Below are 23,435 nucleotides of genomic sequence, written 5' to 3' on the forward strand. Positions count from 1 at the left end.
AGAAAGCTGGGATCACTACTCTTTGCCATCTACAGTCATAGAATCATAGGATCCTTGGAGTTGGAAGGGACCTTCAAAGGTTATCATCTAGTCCAACTCCCTTGCAATGAATAGGGACATGCACAGGTAGATCAGGTTGCCCAGGGCTTGATCCAGCCTTGCCTTGAAAGTCTCCAGGGATGGGGCATCAACCACATCTCTAGGCAACCTGTTCCAATGCCTGAATGATTCAAAATGACATTTTCTCATGTTGCCCATTCCCTACTGGTTTTGAGTATGTGTCAGACTGTCATCTACTGTTGATTTCTTCAGAATCCAGAAACTACACATATTCTCCCTAAATGAATTTAAGTCACCTTAGGGAGTGGAACAGTAGAAAATTGAAGCTACTAAGAGACAGGAAATTTAGTCCCAGGATTAAAAGTATTTGTAATTAAAAAAAAAAATCCTACCAAACCCAACAGCCAGATAATAACGTGTGCTATGCTGATTATGCTGTAAAGGATGGTAGACATTTCTTTTTCTGGCTGCTGGGCACAAAATCCAGTTTGCAGCTGTTCTGCTGTCTTTCTGAAACACAGTAGTACCTTCAGACTTCTCTTCATTAGATTTGCCTTCCTGTATTTTAGTTAAATCAGCATTCCAATTACTCACATCTGTATTCAAAGACACATGGTTTTCATTATGCACATTTATTCCAACAAATTGATATGAATGTATTGTTTGATGCTGGACTTTCCATTCAAGAATTGTCGGTACTCAAAACAAGTTTTATTGCACAGAAGAAAATTCAGTTATGAATGTTATTACTTGTAGTCTGTTAAGAGCTATAATTATTTCCTTAACATCTTCCTTTCTTACAAAGAGTGACTTTGGATAGATAATAAAATGATTAACTGAAACTCTGTGTTTAGAATAATAATTACAGAAAAAAATAGAACAATGTATTTCATAGAGAATGTTTGTATTTGCTCCATGGCCCGGAGCATCTCTCTTATGAGGGAAGGCTGAGCAACCTGGGTCTGTTCAGCCTTGAGAAAAGAAGACTCAGAGGGGATCTTATTAATGTTTATAAATATCTTAAGTGTGGGAGACAAAGGGATATGGCCAACCTCTTTTCAGCAGTCTGTGGGGACAGGACAAGGGGAAACAGCCATAAACTTGAGCAGAGGAAATTCCACACCAATATGCATAAGAACTTCTTCACAGCGAGGGTGATGTAGCACTAGAACAGGCTGCCCAGGGAGGCTAGGGAGTCTTCTTCTGTGGAGATATTCAAGGGACATCTGGACGCCTACCTGTGCAACCTGTTGTAGGGAACCTGCTTTGGCAGAGGGTTTGGACTCAATGATCTCTGGAGGTCCCTTCCAACCCCTACAATTCTGTGATTCTGTGATTCTATGATTTGCTAGGATATTCATATATAATTGGAACAGGCTGCCCAGGGAAGTCACCGTCCCTGGAGGTGTTCAAGAAATGTGTAGATGTGGCCCTGAGGGACATGGTTAGTGGACATGGTGTGATGGGTTGGTGGTTGGACTAGATGATCTGAGAGTTATTTTCCAACCTTAATGATTCTATGATTCTATGATTGCATATCTGCATTCTTTAGCTGTCACAGTCTGCAAAATTCTGAGTTTTCCCAAGACCCACTGTCACATGGCATTTTGTTGTATAACTCCAAAGGTGAGAAATCCTCATCGCAGGTCATGATCCATTCCTGAAAAGAGGGAACAGAGTGAAATAGGACATGAATACTATTCACATTTTAATTGTTTTTGCCTTAACAATCCAAAAAGTTACAAGTATCTTTGCCACAGAAGATGTCAAGTCTCCCTAAGTCTCCTGTCTACCAAAGCACAGCCTCCACATTGAGCTTTTGCTCAGCTGAAGATCTAGAGCTTGCTATAGAAGTCACCTTGCTGCTGCCTTGTACTGGGAAACAAACTCAGTTTTGCTCACTGTAAATGTTTACACAACTACCAAAGCATAATTGCTCTTGTCTATAGTGTGAACAGTCAGAGGACAAAGGGAAAATCTTGAGTTTGTGTTCGTAGTTCATCCAAATTCACTAGCAAAGTTCAGACTTAAGTTCATAGATGTATCTACTTTAACTTCAGTAGTCAGGGATTGTATAAGAGAACTTGGAAATACATTCTACAAGCTTTTCAGTACCAATGGAACTGGTAACAGCTGTCCAAGGCAGAAGTGAGATGAGCCTTCAGTCCTTTTGGGGAATAATATTCAAGAGTAATTTTTAATTAAAAAACAACAACCCCAGATGAGAGAATGGCACGTGTGCTGTCAGCAATTTTGGAAGTGCGTGTGAATGTCAGGACATTTTATTTTCCCCTTGGGTGCAACATTAACCCATATCAGCAGAGCACTGATAAACTCTCAAACAAGGTGGAACAAGTTTAATGCTTTTGCGATTTCTCACTCCACCTTCTTCCCAGATAATGCTGCCAGTGTTGACCTTCTACACTGCTAACCTCTATATGCCTTTAATCTCTGGTGTGTAATAGAGAAATGAAGTTATGAAGTGATAAGAAGGCTCCACCTAGTCTTTCAGGTTTTTTCATTTACAAACAAAACATACACGCTCAATGTAATTTCCTAACACGGCAGATTTTTTTTCCTTCCTCTCAGTGTAAAAATTACTACTCTGGTAGAAGGCGAAGAAGAAAAATCAGCAATCTTAAGAGATTGTCACTGCAAATTAAGCCGAGTAAATAACAGTCAAAATGCCCAACCTTGCTTTGTACATACTACTAGCTTATAACTGGATCACAGCCAGGAGGCACTGGATGGGTTATTATGTTAAAGAAGACTACTAGCTGAAGAATGTGATACAAGAAGGCCATTATTTCAAAACTGATTTGTATGACTATGCAGATTGTAAATAAATTTACTACAAAACCAAAATTAATTTGTACAGTTCCTTGGAAAACGTGTGATTTAAACATGCATATTTTTATTTGCGTTTTTGAACATTTTCCCCCCAAAAGGCAGTTATGAAGAAGAAATGCTTTTTTGCCATAAATGTGTAAATGGCAGCACACAATCACGAGTGCAGCTGCAAAGGCCTGATGTCACAGCACTCTGTTTCCAGGGAGCAGCAACAAAAAAAGTGAATAGAAAAAATTCAAGAAAAATAATTTTGGAAAGAAATGAGAAGGTACATAACTTTGTCAGCTGGGAAAGAAGTGTCTGAAAAGGGGAATTTCTGAGAGCTATTTCTTTCTGTCATGGAACACCTTATCTGCAAAAGATTTTGCATCTTTTCAACTTAATGATGAATGTCAGAGCAGTCATAAACATCAATACTCTCTTAAGCATTTTCTTAATTTTTTGCTTTAGAAAACATTTCCAAACTAATGATAGGTCACTGTGAGATGTATATGTAAATAGAAAATGTATAGGGTTTTGGTGTCATTCATTTCTGTATATTCCTTGACCATGTGTACAACATGTTTTTGTTTTCTTCAGTGCTGCTGTTTTATACCAGTGAGTCTGTATTTATTTTATACTCACAATTTTCACTGAAAGAACCTATCACTCCCATCTGCACAAAAGAACAGCAAAAATACAAAGCAAAGTTCAGGGGAACACCCTGACTTTCTGGGCTGCTCCCAAAGGTCACTATGATCTCTTTTCTGTGGTCTGTCAGCCCTGGTGGTCCCTGCTAAGCAATGAATAATATCTCACTTGAATGCCCACTGGAATGGGAATTGTGCTGATTCTCCATCCACTCCCAATGATTTACTAGGGAGTTGTTTATTGGGGCTATAATCACACCTGTCTGCTGTGTGAGAAGGTAATGGGCAGTTTTTGGAGCATATTCCTGATCTGGCACTGAGGTTGCACAGGGGCCACTTCTTACCAGGCTGATCTAAGAGTGGCCCATGGCTTCCAGAGTCATCTTTAATGTGTCTTAAAGGGATCTCCTACAGCTTTCAAAAACTCTTTTTATGTCTGAGTAATCTTGGTTCCAACAGAAGCTCATGGCTTCTGTTGTCCATATATTTTCTTGAGATCTAGATGAAAAATGGGAAATTAATGGGACAGGAATCATTCTTCCCGAGCACAGTTCATGTTATTTTTTTAATAAAAACACTGCCCCTAGTTTTGGGTCTTCGTTGTGTTTTATACCCCAGTTTGTCATCTCTGGACTCAGGTGAAGCCCCATAGTAAATAAAAACTTGGTGCAAGCCAGCAGTGTGCTCTTGCAGCCCTGAAGGCCCACAATATCCTGGGCTGCATCAAAAGACGGGTGATAGCAAGGAGAGGGAGGTGACTGTCCTGCTCTACTCTGCCCACCTGGAATAGCACGTCCAGGCCTGGGGCCCCCAGTACAGAAAGGATGCAGAGCTGTTGGAGCAGGTCCAGAGGAGGCCACGAAGATGCTCAGAGGGCTGGAGCACCTCTCCTATGAAGAAAAGTTAAGGGAGCTGGGCTCATTCAGCCTGGAGAGGAGAAAGCTCTGGGGAGATCTCACTGCGGCCTTCCAGTATGTGAGGGGAGCTTATAAACAGGAGGGAGATCAGCTTTTTACATGGTCTCATATGGATAGGACAAAGTGGAAGGATTTTAAACTGAAAGAGAGGAGATTTAGTTTAGATATTAGGAAGATATTCTTTACTCATAGGGCGGTGAGGCGCTGGCACAGGCTGCTCAGAGAAGCTGTGGGTGCCCCATCCCTGGAGACACTCAAGGCCAGGTTTGATGGGGCCCTGGGCAGCCTGACCTAGGAGCAGAGGAAGGAAGAGAATGTGTTTGGGAATGGGTACAAGGTGTCTCTCTCCTGGCAGTGGTGAAGTTTGTGCCTGTGCTTGCACAGGAGGCTAAATGTTGTGCTGTGCTTGTGCAAAACTGCAAGTGTTTAAGTAGATCACTGGAATGAAGCTGGTGACATCTCAAATTAAAACCTCTGATTAGATTTAAATTTGCTTGGCCTAGGTAGATAATGTATCTCTGCAGCAGTTGGAAGGCTGAAGGATTGAAAAGCCTCAAAATGTGACTTGTGCAAGCCCATTTCTGCACTTGCTACAACACTGCAGCATTTTGCAGTTGGTTTCATTGAAGGTTTGGGCATTCCAAGAAGAGGTAAGAAAACATCAAATTTTAAATTGCACCTCCTGCATCTCAGTGACCTTTATCTTGATGAAATTAAATCCTATTTTCATCATTAATATAAAAAACTTCTCTGGATTCCAAACTTCGTCTGGATTTCCAAGTGAGGTTAGAAAGTTATTTGGCAGTAGTGACTGGAGTATATATATGTGTATATATATGCATATTTGATGACTTATGCAAGATAACCTGAAGAATAACTCAGTGAAAGTTGAGAAAAATTTTGCCAGAGAATTAAAGGAAGACAGTATGGAACTAATGAAATATATGAGGGGATCCTAGATAAAAATGTGCGTGGAAATGTCTTTTCAGTGTTTTCTTCCCTCTTGCACAAAAGTTATCGACTGGTTTATTTGCATTAGGTGTGCTTTTGGAGTGCATCTTAAGATTTCAGCTAAAATCCATGGAGTCTATTTCACAAGGTTTGTGTGAGCCCAAGTATTCTAAGTACGGCCAATCAGGAGATTTACTTTAAAAGAGCAATTTTGCTTTAAACTAAAATGCAGATGTAGACATACTGTCTTTGCGTTCTGCATTATGGACAGTACTGATATTATATATAATAAATAACTTGCTTTTTGAAGAACATCTTTCCCAAGGAACTCCTCAGTTGTTTTTTTTAATCTGTCTCTCTAGCCTTGTCTTTATGTGACTCCTATCATAAACTATTTCCTAGTCTGCAGACTTTCATTTTCCAGTCCTCAAAAATTTATCTATCATCTTATTTCTGAAAAACAGAATACCAAAAAAAAACAAAAAAACAGAACTCCTTACTGATCTCTTTTCCTAAAAGAACCATACTGTGAATTTCCATATGTGTGGAAAATGTATTTTACTTCTAGATAGCCTCTAAGTGAACTGTTTTGTCTACTTCCACTCTGTTTTTCAGAAAATAAAGAGTACACAGTGCCTTTTTCTGGATGACAACTAACTTGATATCTTGCTTTGGTTGCTTCCCTTGTCAGTCTGTGTAGCCTTGATATGGCTTTAATTGTTAATGATCAATCAATATATTTAATGCTTCTGATCACTGTACTTTCAATATTAATCTCTCACTTCTGCAGTAAAATTCTTGTAATTTGTTCCCGAGTTTGTTTTTTTTCTTGCTGATATCACTGAAGCCATCCCAAACACGTGGCCAAAAGATGACTGCGAGGTGATTTTGGTGCATTTCTCAGACTGGTGTTCAACTCTTTTTTCCTATTTGTTGTAGGCAGAACAAAACAAAACAAAAGTTCAATACTTCACATGCTTTCTCCTTCTGATAAGACTCAAAGAAAAAAAAAAAAGAAACCAAAAGCAAGACAAAAGAAATTATACCTCTTAATTTTCTGGGCTCCTAGGAGCTTCTGCAAAGATGTCTCTCAGCCCCTGAGTATTTATATATTAATATTTCAATTACAGCATACTCTGTAATCCTTCTTGTGCCATTTTCTGATGCTTTCAAAACTGACTATAATCTAACCAAAATTTCCCGCGCTGTCTATAAATTAGGAGATAGAAAAAGACAAAAAGCATGCAAACATTTCCTGATGAAAATTTTACTTGGAAAGGAAGAACTGTACTTGAATTTTATTGTTTTATTGCTCTAGGCACTGACTGCCATACAGAAATCATTCAGAAGTCTAGAGTCTAGTGAGGTAAGATACTGAAATGTCAAATAACAGTTCTGGAGGAGATGTTCTTAGTATTCACATGAATTTTCTGAATTCCTTCTGTGTTTGTCAGTGTCCTTTACCTCTTTGTCATAAATGCTCTGACTTCTGCCCATAAACAAATCTTAGTACGATCTAGGGAATATCCAACAAAAACAAGTGATGCAGAATTAAGCTGAATGAAATGGCAGGCTTTTGGAGTTCAAAACTATTTATTTCCATCGGTAATATAGAGAACTTCCATTGCTCCACACTGTTGTGCTATGGCTCTCTCTTCCTCTCCGGCACTTAATCTTATTCTGCTATTTGCATTGCTGAGTAGACATCTATGTCTTTGGTCTTAACCAGTCTATCTTGGAACTTTTTCCTCCAACATGTATTCCTCTACTTTAAATTATGTATGTGAGCCAATTATTTCTTAAATATATGTCTGAGGATATAATATTACGGATATTTTTACAACCAACATCTGTTTAACATCTATCTGTTGCTAATGTGCAGAATATAAAGCTAAGTGTATGCCTTAATTCTCTCCTACAAAATGTTTTTACTGCTTTTTGTGGCTTCTCTTTTTGTTAATGTAAATACAATTGGATTCTGAAGCCACAATGTTTATGTCCAGCTGCATTTCTCACCCATCCTTTCTCTCCTTTCATTCAAGGTAGAGGTTTGGAAACATCTGCTTTTTATTACTCTGTTAAACAGAAAACAATTACAGTGCTCATTAAGAAGTTTCCATGCTTAATCTTTGCATGGCAATTGTCAGAGAAAGAGGACCTCCCAGCTTTTTTTGTGAATAGAATTGTTATTTTCTCACCATAAACTCTCAAAAAGGCTTTCAGCAGCTTTGCCGTGATACTTATTTGCTTGTCTGGAAGCTCAACATTCTGAAATATCTCATTCACATACTCTCCAGGCTTCAAGTCACATTGGGTGCTGTGCTTACCATGGAAAGGGGAAAATTACTTCAGTTAAAAGAATAGCTGTTGTTTTAAGTTACAATAGTTCATTATTTAGTTGTTTGCACCACCAACAAGCAGTTCATTCCTATGAATGCGTAGTATCATTCTAAGTGAATCCAGCCAGCAGATACAAGTTTGAAAGCAATAAGTCATTCTGCCTGCTTCATAGGTGTTCTCTCATTTAATCTACAGTTTTGTGTGATCTGAGTTCAGGAAGGTGAAAAAGCTCTGTTCTTTGCCACTGTCCAAGAACTGTTTGAAGAATATGTGTTATAGGAAAAATTGCTTAGTGGAAAAGAAAGTTAATAAGATTATATTGATGAGCAGTAATTCTGCAGAAGCGCAGTGATTCTTGTGATTCTTGTGGAATTACAGCTGTGCAAGACTCAAGCGATTTGAGTAATTGGTTCTCCTCCCCATAGCATTAAAAACGTGAGTTGTATATGGTTTGTTCTAAGAATATATTACGGCAAACTCTTCAACTCAGAAAGCTGCATAACTCTAAATCTTGTGGGAAAGCAGAAGAGAGCCCAAACCTACTTCTACTTATTGATACATGAAAAAAATATAGTAGTGTGAACACAAAATGTGACAAGGAGAGGCCATTTGTCTCATTAAAATACTACCACATCATGAGTGATAATGCTAGGACAAAAAAGTTTTTACTTTAAGCTTGAGAATTATCTATCTTCTGAGCAGAAAAAGAATAGCTATTTGTTTTTCACAGTTCACAGGACTGTGTTTAGCCAATGTATCAAATACATGAAGTTATTTGCCATAACTGAGTTATCACTGCACTGTCCCCTCTCCGTGCACTGGATTCATCCCAGACGGTGCCCATTGCACACTGATGTGTGGTTGGTGCTGAGTGATGGAGCAATGGATTGGCTGGGACTTTCCATGGGGCAGAGCTACTGCCATGATGGTGCAGGGCAGAGGGTGGCTGCAGGACAGGCTGTGCCAGTCTATGTATGTCCTGCAGGTCATGGATTGACATGCCTGGTGTAGGCTGTCATATTGCCCTGTATTGTGCAATTGCAGTTCCCTGGAAGCAGCTGCTTTGTGGGATTGGACACTGTGATGTTCCTTAGTGAACAGATGCATATAAATGTCTTAGATCCATGTGGCTAGAATACTAGTGTAGGATCAGTCTTATTGTGACAAGTATTTTCAAGTGCTAAGCCCTGTATGCCAGCAATATAAAACTTCGGAGCAGACGGAGCACACAGATTTCAGAGTCTTTTGAGGTGACACTGAATGCTGCAAATATTTACTGACTTCAGTGTTCTCTATGCTTCTTATGGAATCAGTTTATCTTTCCTATTAAAGACCTGTGAGTACGTGAAGGGGAAATCAGAAGCATATCTATATGGCAGTTCCAAACTAATTTGGTCCTTAATGACAGTGGTTTCCATCTTTTCTGTAGCCCAGCCCCACCTGAGGAGAGTCAGTTCTCTGCACCTCTAGGTACAGTAAGGAAGCTGCACTAGTTAGCAGAACCTGTTAGTTTGGCCCTCTTGTCTTGTGTTATCTGTAGCTTTTTTTCATTAACACCTCACCATTTACACTCCAGCCTCTGGCTGAGAATTGCTGCACTCAAACCAGATCTAGGCTCCTTAAGCTATATCTGCAGTTGCATCAGATCCTTGTTCAGAGAGAGGTTCCCTTAATTCCCTGCCTTCTAATAGCAACATCAATTGTATACATTAATTACCAAAAACAGATCGCTACAGGAAAAGTGCTTGAATATTCCGTATAAATGGCATATCTTACCTTCTGAAGGAGAAATGCAAGAGATCTTTGCAGAGGCTTCATTCATTTTTAGGCCTTCAGAGCAGCTCTTGATGTTTTTGGACTGTTGCTTGGTCGTCTATAGTAAAAAACAGTGCTATACCAAAACACAGACAAAGAATTTGTTATTGTCCAAATGGCGTATTTTGAAAAGATACTTTTTTTTCCACAATCAACTCCATCTATCTTCTCTTGCTCCATTTTACCTTTTTAATGCTATATAATAGCTATTTTTCTGGAAAAAAACAACAACAACAACAACAACAACAACAAAACCAAACCACAAATAGGAAGTAGAAGTCTATTCTTTTATTCTTTTCACTGATTGAAAAGGAAAACTGCTTGTTTCCAGAAAGCTGTATCAGTCATCTTGTTTGCTTGATAAATTGGAATTTAATTTCTTTATCATTAATTTCAATCAGCAAACTGTAGAAATTGAGATTCTTTTTTGCTAGAAGCAGCAGAAACTGATATGACAATGCTGGGAACTGGACTAGAAGCTGATAAACCCTTCCTTGTTTGTATGCTTCTGAGGCTCCAGAAACTGACATTTTCCAATACCATTGTCAGTAAAATAGTATGTGTTGTTAAACTAAATTATAAATTATATTATATGCATCTTATTTAAAAGGAAAATGTCTTATGGGAGGCATCCAGTGAATTGTTCAGTGGCATAACTGGGAGCTCTTGTGACAAGGCAAGTTGTGCTGAGCCTGTCGGCTTTGTAAGCAGCAGGGTGCAAGAAGGAATCAAGGGGGAAAAATGAATTGTTATCCAGAACTTCTGACTGTCCAGGGTAGGCTTGCCAGCTTGCTTCTAAGAGAGATGGAATAAGTAAGAGCTTTGGAGTGTTAAAAGTGTTTTGGTTCTGCACATGGGCTTTTTGTTGTTAAAATTAGCATTGTTTACAGTATATGTCTGAGCAGTTAATAATGTACAGAAAAGCAATGTTGTGCTTACATCTCTTGGAAGCAGAAACCATTGCACAATGCCCTGCCTCTCCCCAGAAAGCTGTTTAGGAGAGTTAAGTTATCTCCTGTCTTGAACAAGAGCGGTCTCTGGAAAAATCTCTCGAAAACAAACTATAGGACTTTGTGTCCCATTCATTAGTTTCTGAAAGAGGATTATAATACTGAATAAATGCCAGCATCTGTAAGGATTTTAGCTTGCGCGTTTGTGCTGGTTCTATTTATTTAACTGAAATTTATTTCACAGGTGTGCTGCTAATTGATAAAATAGTCCCATGTGAGTAAAAAATGTCAGGAAACAGAAAGTGGAGAAATCCCAGCCATCTCACCACGAAGCCTATGCCCTTTGTGCACACAATACGTTGTATTCTTTTTGTTTGTTTGATAACGGTATGTGCTTTATTTGTTTAGGATGAAGCTCTTAATTTAGTGAGTAGGTCTGTTGTGTATGTTGTGGGGCATTCCTGAGAAAGTTCAGCCTTTGAGCCCTGATGTGTGACAAACTAAATAGCTGAGCTTGGACTTTGTGATTAAGGTTGGCATAGGAATGTTAAGTGAGATTTCTCAAATAATTAATTTACTGAACAAACATTTCATGTATCTTGGGTTTTGGCGATTTTTAAATTTTTTGCTTCTTTCTCCTTGTAGTCTAGATGGACCTACACTTCTGGCTCAGGAGGCTTTCTGCAGAGAATGAGGAAATTCTCCTTTTCTCTTCCAACTAGCTTCACGTTAAACCAAAACCCACTGAATTAAACTGCTGGTGAGCTCTTATATTATGAGCTCAGTTTGGAAGTTTGATAACTAGGGATTGTCAGCTGTGTTGAGTGTAGCATAGATGTAGGTGATCAATGTGGGGACTAGATGGTGGAGATAGATGAAGTCAACTTGGAGTTATCAGTTTTTTGGTGCACTTGCAGCATGTGAAGGCGTCTCTAGTCAGGCCAGCAACAGAAATTCCACCATAATGATTACTCAGCCATAATATTTTCCTTCTTGCATAATTTTGGAATTTGATGTGAAACTGGTGGCACCAAGCCAAGGTGAGTCTTTCTACAGAAAAAGAGAAGTAAATGAAGGCATAGTGAAGACACAGCTCTTTTATGATGATACATTTATTACATATTACATATACATTATTATGATGATATATGATATATTCCACTCTGGGGATGATTCTCCCTGGTAGAAATATGTAGATATTCTGGGTAAAAATGGCAGCGCAAGCTACCACATATAGTTTGTGTTAACTTGTTTCTGAGAGAATGTGTTGATTTTCACTTGTAGGTCCTGGTTATAGGCCCATCAAAGACAGCTGGGGAGCTGTCTGTTGCCTTCAGTAGACAACTTCACCTAGACATTTTGGTCACAATCTGTGTCTCTCTGTTTCAAACTGACTAGTTGCATTCCTTAATTAAATATGAAGTGATTTGTTTGCAAGTTGTCATTAATTTGATGTCTTAATGTTACTCTGCCTTTTCTCCTCTTTTTCTAATCTGTCACAGTTAGTGGAAATTTCTCAGCATGATTCTGCGAAGACTTGCAGTCTTTTCCTGCCGCAACAGTGATGCGTTAGTGACTTGAGCAGCAGAAAAACTTTGTTTTGGTAACTTAGGGAAAATCTCCACAGGACATAGAAGAAGTTGATTTAAGTTTTGAATTTGTTTCTCTCAAAGATAGCATAGTACATAGAACAATGCATAAATGCATTAAACAAAACTGGTATAAAAATCAATGTGAATGAATAACTTGAAACAAAGAAATCATTCATCTTCTGTTGGGTACTCCACAGCTCAGAAGAGTATCAGTTCAGATAGACTGAACTGGCAGTCAAACCATGCCATTCAGCCGGATGTGGAGTCTTAAACACACAGTAACGGAAGAATTAAGAATCAACAAATACTGAAGACTGTCTGCTTTTCCACTGCTGTGAAAGTTCTGGGTTATTTTTTTCTCTTGCCTCATTCTTTTATGAGAAGCAAGTAAACAAAAGTCAATGATTTGTCCACCCGCAACACCCTACTGATTAGTTATGTGAACAATAAATGATTCTTTTCAATTACCGTAACCTTTTTTGAGGGAAGGAGAAGATACTTTAAAAGGGGAACCTAGGGAATAACCGAACATAAATTTTGCGTGTCTTCATGGAATTGTTATTTGTAGTAATGTTAATAATCCTCAGCTATTATTCTGGAAGAAACCTAACTCTTCTTATTCTGTTCATCTTCAGACTTGGGTTATAGATTACATGCATGTGCGTATTAAAAGTATTTAGGTAGATACATGGATTGACTAAAAATAAGCTAGGTTGGAAGGGAGCTCTGCAGGTTATCTGTTCCATACCCCTGCTCAAACCATGTCTAATTTGATCAGGTTATTGAGGGCAGTACCCTGTCAGTTCTTGAACCCCTCCAAGGATGAATATCCTTCTACTTCTCTGGACACATGTTCCAGTATTTAGCCACCATCATTGGGGAAAAAAAATCCTTAGATCTAATTGGAATTTCCCACATTCCAAGTTGTGTCTGTTGACTCTTGTCTTATTCTAATGTACCTCTGAGAAAAAAAAAGTCGACTGTTTTCTCTGTATCCTCCAGTCACATAACTGTAAGTCATGAAGAAGGCCTCCATTTTACTTCCGCCTCTTAAGGCTGAAAAACTTCAGTTCTCTGTCTTTTCACATGTCCCATGCGCTCCAGCCGCCTGACCAGCTGAACTTGCTCCAGTATATTAGAGCCTTTCTCATACTGGGGTGTGCAGAGGTGGATGCACCGCTTCGGATAGGATCCCACAAGCGTAAGCGGACTTAAGGAAAGACCTGCTGCTACATTATGTGCCCACTACAGAGCATGGCTGTACTTGTAGTCTTCAGAGAAAGAGGGCACTTTGGCACTGTTCGCTCCTAGGCCATAAAGAAATCCAGAGTTCAGAGTTAGATATTAGTTCATTAAATCAGAGAAATGGGGAAGGTAAATCGTATTCTCTTTCCAATTTGCTTGCATTCATGGTGCAAGACTTCAGAACGCCCTAAATGCAAGCCAACCTCCTGAGGCTTGTGAGAGGCTTTTAGTTTTTGGTGCACTTTTGAAGCGTAATTTGATGTGCATTTCTCTGTCAGAAGTTTTGTATTAATCATTTTCTATCTCCATCTGCTAATTCTTGTCCAAAGAATCACTCTATTGGGCCATTATATTTGTTTCGTGAATATTTGACTTTTTTTCTGCATCCATGTTGATAGGTATATAGATTCAGGTCTCCACTTGATAGACATTAATTTTCAAGTTTCCTGCTTGAAGACATTTATATGCAAGTGTTTCTTTGGGTGGCTGCTTTCATTTATTTGTTTTGAATTGAGACTCTTTCAGCTTTGTTACTAAAAGGTGCAGGGAAAACTACCAGAATTGTGAGGAAAACTATATTGTTTTACACTTAAGTTGTTTCTTTAATATCAGCATGGAAGATTCTTACAGGACAGAAAAATATAAGGCCCTAATTAACTATCACTACAGCTTTATTTTGGTTGTACTGTTTAGCTAGTAAAATTGTGGATGTCCATTAACTTTGCTTTTGTGTTTTTGATGGACTCTAAGTAGATACGTCTTTCTCATTAACTTCACTTTGGAGAGACACTGGAGTGACTCTGTCACTAAGATGTGACTGAGAATGAGAAGAGGTGGAAAGTTATTTCCCCTTTGTTGCTAAAGGGGGAATTATTATCATCTAATTCCTTCCACATCACTCTCAAAGTGCATTTTTTAAGGTTTTTGTTAAAGTGCCATCTGTAACTAAATTCTCTTGAAATTTGAGAGATACTAAGCTGAATGTATACATTTTTTTAAAATGTTCTGCTCGAGTTAACAGTAAAAGGAATAAACAGTGTTGAAAATTACCATTAAATCTGCCAAGAGGATTATTATAACTACAAAGCAATCACTTTCAAAATGAATTTATATAGTAAATGTTGCTTTTGTAAAATTGGAAGCATTTCATAACAGTAAAGTTATAACATTAAAATTGTCAAAATGAGATGATCTTTGCATTAAATCAGGACATTGCACCTTGAATATATGCTCCACCTTTTCACAGAATTTGTGTAAACCTGCTTTTACATTATTGCTTGTCTCTTTGTGGATTATCTCTGAGAAAGAGTTATGGGGCCGTACCAAGTAAACAAAGGGTGGAAATGAATTTTATAGGTCAACAGACTATCTTCAAGGTAGACAGACCTTAGAAATAGCCTTTTCTACAAATTAGGGTTACCTGCCACAGCAGAGTTGATCCTATGCTGTTGTGTTATGTTCACAAATCAAAATTCAAAGATCATAAAAATGGACCTTGTATCTGTCCTGAATTTAGAATGTAAGGGTATTCAGGCCCATGTATATTTTAGAAAAAAAGAAGGTAGACTATTTTTGCTAAAACTCTTGGACTGAAACTCAGAATTTTTGTGGTTTTAGAACCTGGCTCTGACGATTGTTTCTGTTATGATGCTGGCAAAACCACATGAGGAAATTACTCCTTGTGTAGTCACACAGGAAACAGAAATTTCTGTGTGAGGAAAAAAAAAATGTAAGGATAGTGCTTGTGTTATACTTAGGTCAGGAATTATAAACGTAAAAAAGTTCTTCATTTAAGAAATGAACAGAGAAGTCTATTTTTTGGTTCAAGAGTTGATGACTGCATGGTTGCATAAAAGCTATTTCATTGTGCTTAAACTGTGCGTAGACTAATGTTTACTTTTTTCTTGTTCCTTTCACAGTGATAAAATAATGTTGGTTTCAATTCAAGAAAGGCAGGGAGAATGCATTTATTGCAAGATTTGCTCTTATAGTATCTCCAGAACAGCCTAAGAGGATAGCTTCCAACAACAAAAACTAACCTTGTGGACTTAAATTATAATTAAAAAAAAATACAATAACAACTCTATGAATAGAATCATTGTCACTTTTAGCATCCAAAGTATTTTATAGTAAGTATGTACTAAAGTTAGTAAATGGTGAATTGTGTCCGTATTGAGGTTGTACCAAAACTTCAGATTCCTTTTCCTGTATGAAAGAGGAGATAAGAGAGATTCTCTAGATTATTATTTTTTTAGTATTTGGCAATAAAATGATGTGTTTGAGCATGATTGCTCTGAAGACTGCAATGTTGTTAGTCTTCTTCAAATCATACTCCCCAGTCAAAACTACATAAATAGACACTTCAGGTCCAGAATCATATTCTTTCCTTCAGGATACATGGCAGCAGTATGTCCACAGCATGGCTGAAATTACTGCAGATGATGAGCAAAAATAAGGATCCTGTATCCTGTTCTTTCTTTGGACAGATTGTGGATATTTGACCATAGTGCTTGTGTATCATCAGTTGAGTGACGCATTTCAAGCCAAATCTGAACCAAGTTGTTGTAGTTAGTTGTAGTCGGAATCATTTTACATGTGCTGAGTTGCTTGAAGAGAATGCTGCTGTGAAGCAACATGCTACACTATACATATAATGGGACATATGGCTATGTTCTTTCTTCTCACTCCCCCGCTGAAGAGTAACTCCATCGCAGTCAGGGTTTGACAGAGTTCTTAATAAGTCTCGTGAACATAGTCCTTAAGCAGAGGGGAAAAGGGAGTGCTGCTTTCCTCAGCTACAAGGAAATAGTGTTTCATGGCAATAATGAACACATTAGCCCAGGTGTAAAATAGCAAACATCTATAATTCTATGTCTCTGTGGTAAAATACAGGTCTCAAGGTAACGTTTATCCTCTCTTAAGTACGAGAGGCAGGAAGGAGTGTGTTCATATTATTATTGAGCTGGGAATATAGGAATGCATAAAGATTAGTTCAATGCATTTATGCAATGCTTGCTTCTTGTGATATTATGTTATTATGCTGGTTAAGGGTGTCTGTGCATTTGTATTTTTCTGTGCTTGCTTCCCAAAATTAGGGGTTAATTTATATCAGTCTTTTAAATTAGAGGAAATGAAACATTATCATTGAAAAGTATTAATTCCACACTAGTCTGGCATGTAAGTAGAAAACTGACTAAAGTAAAGGGTGTTCTGGTTATAGTCAACCTGTTAATAGTTACCAGAATACTGGAGGACAGAGAAGGATCACATCCTAGTCTGTGATATGTTGCTGTTTGTCTTCTCAGTGGGAAATAAGTGTGTATGTGCAAGGGAATAATTTGGCCTTGCAGCAAGGTTTTCAGACCTGGCTCTGTGACTGTTCTCCAGGGACGAACACATAAATTATGTTGTTCCTGTGTGGTACTATTCTTCTTGGAAAACAAAGCATGTTTCTCACTCCTCTCCTGTGCAGTAATCTGTTCTCTAACTCTGTAAAAGTATTTGAGACATCTCTTTCTCTCTTCTTTCTTTTGCTTTTCTGTCTCCATACTTTCTAGGTTTCTTCTTTTCTGTTCTGGAAAATAAAACTGTATTTCTTTTAGTCTTTGGAAGTTTCTGGTAACTTTCTTTCTGTGTGTTGCCAGGCCTTGGTTTGGTATCCAAGAAATGTTAGTGAGACTTGCATACTCAAAAGACTGTTAAAAGAAACATAACAGACAAGTCAACACCATATTTGCTTGGAGGCTCAGTCAGTGTGGAAGATAAATTTCTACTGAGAGTGTAAAATTACATGCAAAAACCGTGTCCTCACATCTCAAATCAAAAGCTTAGAGATGTCAGCAATGCTCAACATTTTTAGAAAGGAAAATATAACGTTTAGCATCCGTTGAAAAAATACAGTCTGGCTATTGTTGCCCAGTATCAGCATAAAAGATACCTCTAAAAACAGAGAATGTATTTTCAGCACTGTACTTGCTGGCATCCTTCAGCTATGAACCATACTGATCTGTGAAATGCATCTTTGATTCAGCTCAGCATTTTTTTTTGCAAAAAAAGAACAACAACAACAAAAAAAAACCAATAAACTTTGATGAAATCTTTTTGCCTAGTTTAGGAAACAGCTGCTAATATTTTTCAATTACTCATCTGAATAACAGATCTTAGTTTTGAGGCTCCCTTGCTGGTGTGAGATTTCTAATTACTCATACACCTCTTCTGGACAAAAAAAAAATATTTTTTCCCATTTGCCTTCCCCACTGGCTTACTGAGCTAGCGCATACATGGGTATTCTCAAGAAACTTGCATTTTAGGCCTGTTTCCAATCTAAGTGAAAAAGTCTGATTTCAGATATGACACTCAAATGATCTGATAAGGCTGAATAATTTGTCCATTTTACAACTATTTTTATCTGACCAACTGTTAGAAAGGACTGCACTTTATGACGTGTACCTCTTTCTGTGAAACTGTGAGGAGACAAATACTGCTGCAGTTCTAGTCATAAGGGCCACTATATTGTATGATAGAAAAATTAATACAACATCTCCATTTTTAGAGTTGGCTTTTAAGGTCAGGATTAGGAAAGTTAATACATTTATGGGAAGAAATCTGATCATAAAATTTGATAATAAGTAAGTTTTAAGTAACAGCACAAAATAATTGGGATAAATAAGATTTTATTATTAATCCTTCCTATTACTGTGGTCCTGCAGACCAACCATGTTTGGGACTCAGTTCTGTGTGAACACACAAAGCTGAAAATGTTTCGTTTTTTGAATTTTGGATCAGCTCATTGTCACCAGACCTGAAGAGCTGAATTACATGCTTTTTAAAGGATTGTTCACAGAATCATGGCATGGCTGAAGTTGGCAGGGACCTCTGAGTTCATCTTGTTCAACTGCTGCCCAAGCAGGGACACCCGGAGCAGGGTGCCCATGTCCAGGCGGCTGTTGGAGCTCTCCAAGGAGGAGACTACACAACCTCTCTGGGTAACCTGTTCCTAACCAAAGTTCATTAAAGTCAATAGAATGACACCTGTGTAATTTAGTTGATTTTGCCTTAAGCTTATGATGAAATTGTAGCTTTGATATTCATGCTCTGAGCTGAAAGTTGCACACATTTTTATTGCATTGCATGTCTTCTCCCAGCCTCTTCCCTAATGCTCTTCCTTGTCTTTTGGCACTTCTGGAACAGCTCACAGATCATGGGACTTGCAGATGTAGAAATCGTGATTTAGGAGCTATCAAATCCTAACCCTGGACCCTCCTGCTTCTCTAGTTGTTTTTGTCAGCTGCCTTGGCAGTCACCAATGGCCTTGTGAGATGCTGATGACACGTTATTGTCAGCATCCCGAGAAGAATTGATGCCCTAAAATGGAGAAGGCAAACATAAAAATGAACCTGGCAATTCTGTCTGTAACTAGAAAGGTCATTGCTAGTTAAACTGGAAAAAAATGTCAAGTAATCTGATTTTTCACACAGCAATCTGTGATCATGCCATTGTTTCTTTTGCATTGTTGCCTAACCGTGGCTGGATTCCTGAGAAAGGTGCAAATGGAGTATAGAATATTTCAGATGCGGGAATATGTGCCATATGTTTCAACTTTGTATCTATGTCTGTAAGTACAACTCTTGCAGATTCAAGGTTAGCTGTTGTCAGTTACTCACAGACATGATCTTTTATCACTATTCACATCATCCTGAAATTTAAAGCCTGGAAAGAATGTATTTCGTAACAGCAAACATCCTTCCAGCTCCAGGTGCAGAGAAGCATGTCCAGGAATGCTCAAGGCTAAGTGGTTTTGAAACTGCAGTTTTATTGCCTTGGAAACAAAGAACTGACCGTTATTTAAAGGAATCATTGGCAAGAAGTTGTCTTTCGTTCCTACTCTACTAAAAGACAAGGTGTAATTCTGGGCAAGTCACCAGGAACCTGCCTCCTGAATAGAATGAGAGGAAGAGAAGGGAAGCCATTCAGTGATTTCTACCGTTTCACTCAGTGTTAGATATGGACAGTCATTCAAAATTTTCAAAATCTAGAATAGTTATGATCAGCACCACTCTCAACATTTTCCTCAGCATTGGTGTAGTTTCACAGTTTACCAAAATTGCTACAGGTGTGTAAAAGAATCAGCCTGAAAGAAATCATATATTCACAACACCCACCTGTGTCAGAGCTGCTGCACTGATTTGCTAAGTTATTGGCTTGTTTCTTTGCAAGTAAATTGCACGTTGCCTTTATCCTAGAATTTACTGCTGTGGAATGACCTGTGATGTAAGAGTGAGTTGGATTTTCTTTCTTTTTTTTTCCCCACATTTTAAAGAGGCCAATAGCAATAATTATAATATACCCTGGTTTTCTGAAACAAAAACTAAATACATATTGGTTCTGACTGAAAGTATTTCTTCTTTATTCTTTTAAAGAGAATGCATTGTCAAATACAGACAACAGTAGTATGAAATGCATGTTTACTTCTGTCCTTGAGTGTTATTCTGACTGTGTAGGTCTCAAGGGATCTTCTTTTACATAATTTCTGTGTTCTATTGCTCTGAGGACTAAAAATTTTAAACAGCATGAACATTTGATTACAAATAGAGAGCTGGAATCCTACCAGCTGTGATGGAAATAATAGAGGTATTTGAAAATTATATGTTTAAATGAGTTATGTTCATTGAAAGTATGAATATCTATTAGTTCTTGTGAGCACTGCCTATCATCGACTTGGGAAAAAATAAAAAACCACACCTAATTGGATAAGATTAAATCCAGTAACTGTTGTTGTCTCTTTTGTTTTTACCACCTCAGTTACAGTATGGCTATGGAAATGGCGGAGTTAGAATTTGGCACATTTGAGGGTGTGAAGACATCTGTACAGGAAAGTGAAATGTAAGAGAGAGTCAAGGGAGCAGGGAGCTACCTGAAGTGGCTCTTTCACTAATAGATGCAATCTTAATTCTTTCAGAAAAAAATTTGGTGTTGGGGGCTTCCTGGTTTTTGGAGTTGTCTCATGTGTCCAATGCAGTGCATGCTTTGAGGGAGCAGAAATGCCCAGTAAGGAGGAAACAGGTCAAATGGAAATGGACAAAAATGATCATCTAAAGTCAAAGCAATGACCGTTCATAAAAATTATAATTAGGAATATCATCTCTTGTTTACAGATCTAGTCGAAACTCTGATTCATAACTGAAAAATTAATTTCCATTCTTCTCTAAGATGCATTGCTCAAAACAGAGTAACTCCATCATAGTTCTGAAATGCCTTGTCTTTGGAATAAACCACCACAAGCCTAATGTTCTTAGAGAACTTAAATGCATATTTTTACATTTTATATTTGTTTGGAAAGAATCTGTTCTTAATCACATCTATAAATTACAGTACATTAATTTGTATTTATAAATCTCATTCCTATAGAAAGCTTATTATAACAAAAGAAATGCTTATAGTACCGGTAGAAACCTTCTTCCATTTCTGATATGTTTTTAGACAAAAAGCACATTTGACAATACTTTACATTTTTAGGTTACATGTGGTAAGTTTATTAAGATAAGGACCTTTTTTGAGTGTAGAAGGTGGCTCTGATGAAATGTGTAATAAAATCTAGAATATCATAGAAGGTAACACACCAAAATTCAACTTTGGAAAGAGCTTTTGTGAGAAAGTAATATCAAATAAGTGAAGGAATGCATGTAGCCTGCTTTCTGAGTTATAACATCATATGGAATACTGCACCTTCATCAGAAATTCTTCTTTGACCCTGGCTGAAAAGCAATAAATGAAAATGAGTAGAGCACCTATGTACCAGTAATGATTTCATGCACTTACATGGAATGCTGATAAGCTGATGGCCTGAATCCTATAGCAGACATGGCAGGTCAGAGCAAACCCAGTAACCTATTTTCTGAGCTTTATTGCTCATTTTTCAGACTGATAGGAGCTCTTAGAATGTGGAAAGGAAATTGCTGTTTTTCTGATAATCACTTTTTGGTACATTTCATCAGTACTTACTTCAGACTCTATTTTGCAGTCTATCATTTGTCTACTCTCAATATGTTCTCAGGATTTCTTAAATTAAGGAGCCCACGGTTCATATGAGTCTGCCTGCTTCATCATCAGATGTTACATTTTTCCCCATTAAAGTCTTTTGAAACTCTTGATTTCTAGCCAAATATGTGACAGTAAAATCATAGTGATGCTTCAATCCAGTTTCAGGAAAATCAGTTAATTAGACTCCCTTAGGGCCCCAAAGAAAAGCCTCTTATCTTTTGTCAGTTTAATTTCTACTACATCCGTTTGTGTTGTGCTTTGTAAAAGAATGCTTCTATTCCATTGCTTGCTTAATTTACTTTTTTCTTCATTTTTGGTAGTTCACTAGATTCTTAAGAATTTATTCTAATATTTGTAACAGATCAGTGGGGATCTGGATCTGGAAGCAAGATTTTATAATCTTACATCTTTGCATATTTCCCCTTTTCTCATATTCATGACACTTGCTATGTAGGGGGCATATTTGGGGCAAAAAGAATGTTATTTAAAATAAATTGAAATGGAAATTAATATGCATAAATCCTCTTCTCACTTCTCCCTTCAACCTTCTTTCAGTCTGCTTTAACAGCAGAACAGGCTGCAGAGAAAATTTGGAAGAAGAAAGAGAAATATGAAAGGAATGGGTTGTGAAGAAAAAGAAAAGTGAAATATATGTGTAGAATAGTAAATAGCTTGTTTATAGTTACCTTTTTTGTTCCTGCTTGTTGTCATTGTTCCCTCGAAAACACTGAAATGATAAAATGGCATATCTCCATATTTTCAAAATCATATACGAAAGGTTAATTTTGTGCTCCACTATTCAGCAATGAATTCTGGCTTTGCTCCCTCTGGTATCTGTGATGGTTTTATTCTTTAGAATCATAGAGTCATAGAATCATAGAATTAACTAGGTTGGAAAAGACCTACAAGATCATCTAGTCCAACCATCCACCTACCACCAATAACCCCACTAAACCATGTCTCTCAACGCTATATCTAAACGTTTCTTGAACACCTCCAGGGACGGTGACTCAACCACCTCCCTGGGCAGCCCATTCCAGTGCCGGACCACTCTTTCAGAAAAGTAGTATTTCCTAATGTCCAGCCTAAATCTCCCCTGGCCAACTTGAGGCCATTCCTTTAATTAATAGGAAGTGGTTTGGGATCCCAATTAGGCAATCTGGGAGGGTCAAATGTATGATTCTCTGTGCTCCATGTGCCAACAAAGTTCTGGAATGCTCTTGTCATTGACACGAATCTCTGATAGTCACAAACACATCATTATTGTGGAGCAATATCATGAAAACAGTGGGAAATGAAAAAGAAGGATTAATCCTGACACAAAGAAAAATTTAGGCTTGTGTCTTCTGTGTCATCATTCTGTCACTCCTTGCACAGAATCCCCAGGTGCTGTCATTCTGTAGCCCAGTGAATCCCCAGGTGCTGTCATTCTGTAGCCCAGTTTCATGTCCAGTCAAAAGATAAAACAGAACAACAGTTGGACGGAGCTGAGCTCATTTCAGAGACAATTGTGACAGGAAGTTTGTGCAAGAAGCCAAAATAATGGGCAGTGTAGAAGAGAAGGAAGTTCAAGAGTGTTGGCAACTACTGTCATCTACAACAGAGTGAAATTCAGCTTTCAAAAAAGCCATTCGTCTTTCTGGTATTTATACAGCTGTTTCTAGTTTAAATGAAACGGTCATTTGCTGAAAATTGATACTGATAAATCGAGTGTAATAGTGGCTTAAAAAATATGGAGGACGAGTTAATCAAGTTGAACTGTTCTGTCTCTTCTTTCCCAGTCTCTGTATTTAGCACAAAAATACAGAGACTCTAGCTCTAGCTCTGCCTGAGCTAGGAAGTGTGTGATGTTGTATGATATGGTGATTTTACAAATGGATATACACTTAATATTTATAGTGATTTATCAAGTATATTCTGGTCATGAGTAAAGAAGTACATAGTTAAACTCCATTATTAGCCATATTACCAATAACTTCTTTCTGTCTTTCTGCTATAATGAAAAGATGTGCATAATGTACTTTTTAGATGTGGTAGCGGATAGAT

The sequence above is a fragment of the Numida meleagris genome, chromosome 1 (assembly GCF_002078875.1).
Source record: "Numida meleagris isolate 19003 breed g44 Domestic line chromosome 1, NumMel1.0, whole genome shotgun sequence".
NCBI classification, from domain to species: domain Eukaryota; kingdom Metazoa; phylum Chordata; class Aves; order Galliformes; family Numididae; genus Numida; species Numida meleagris.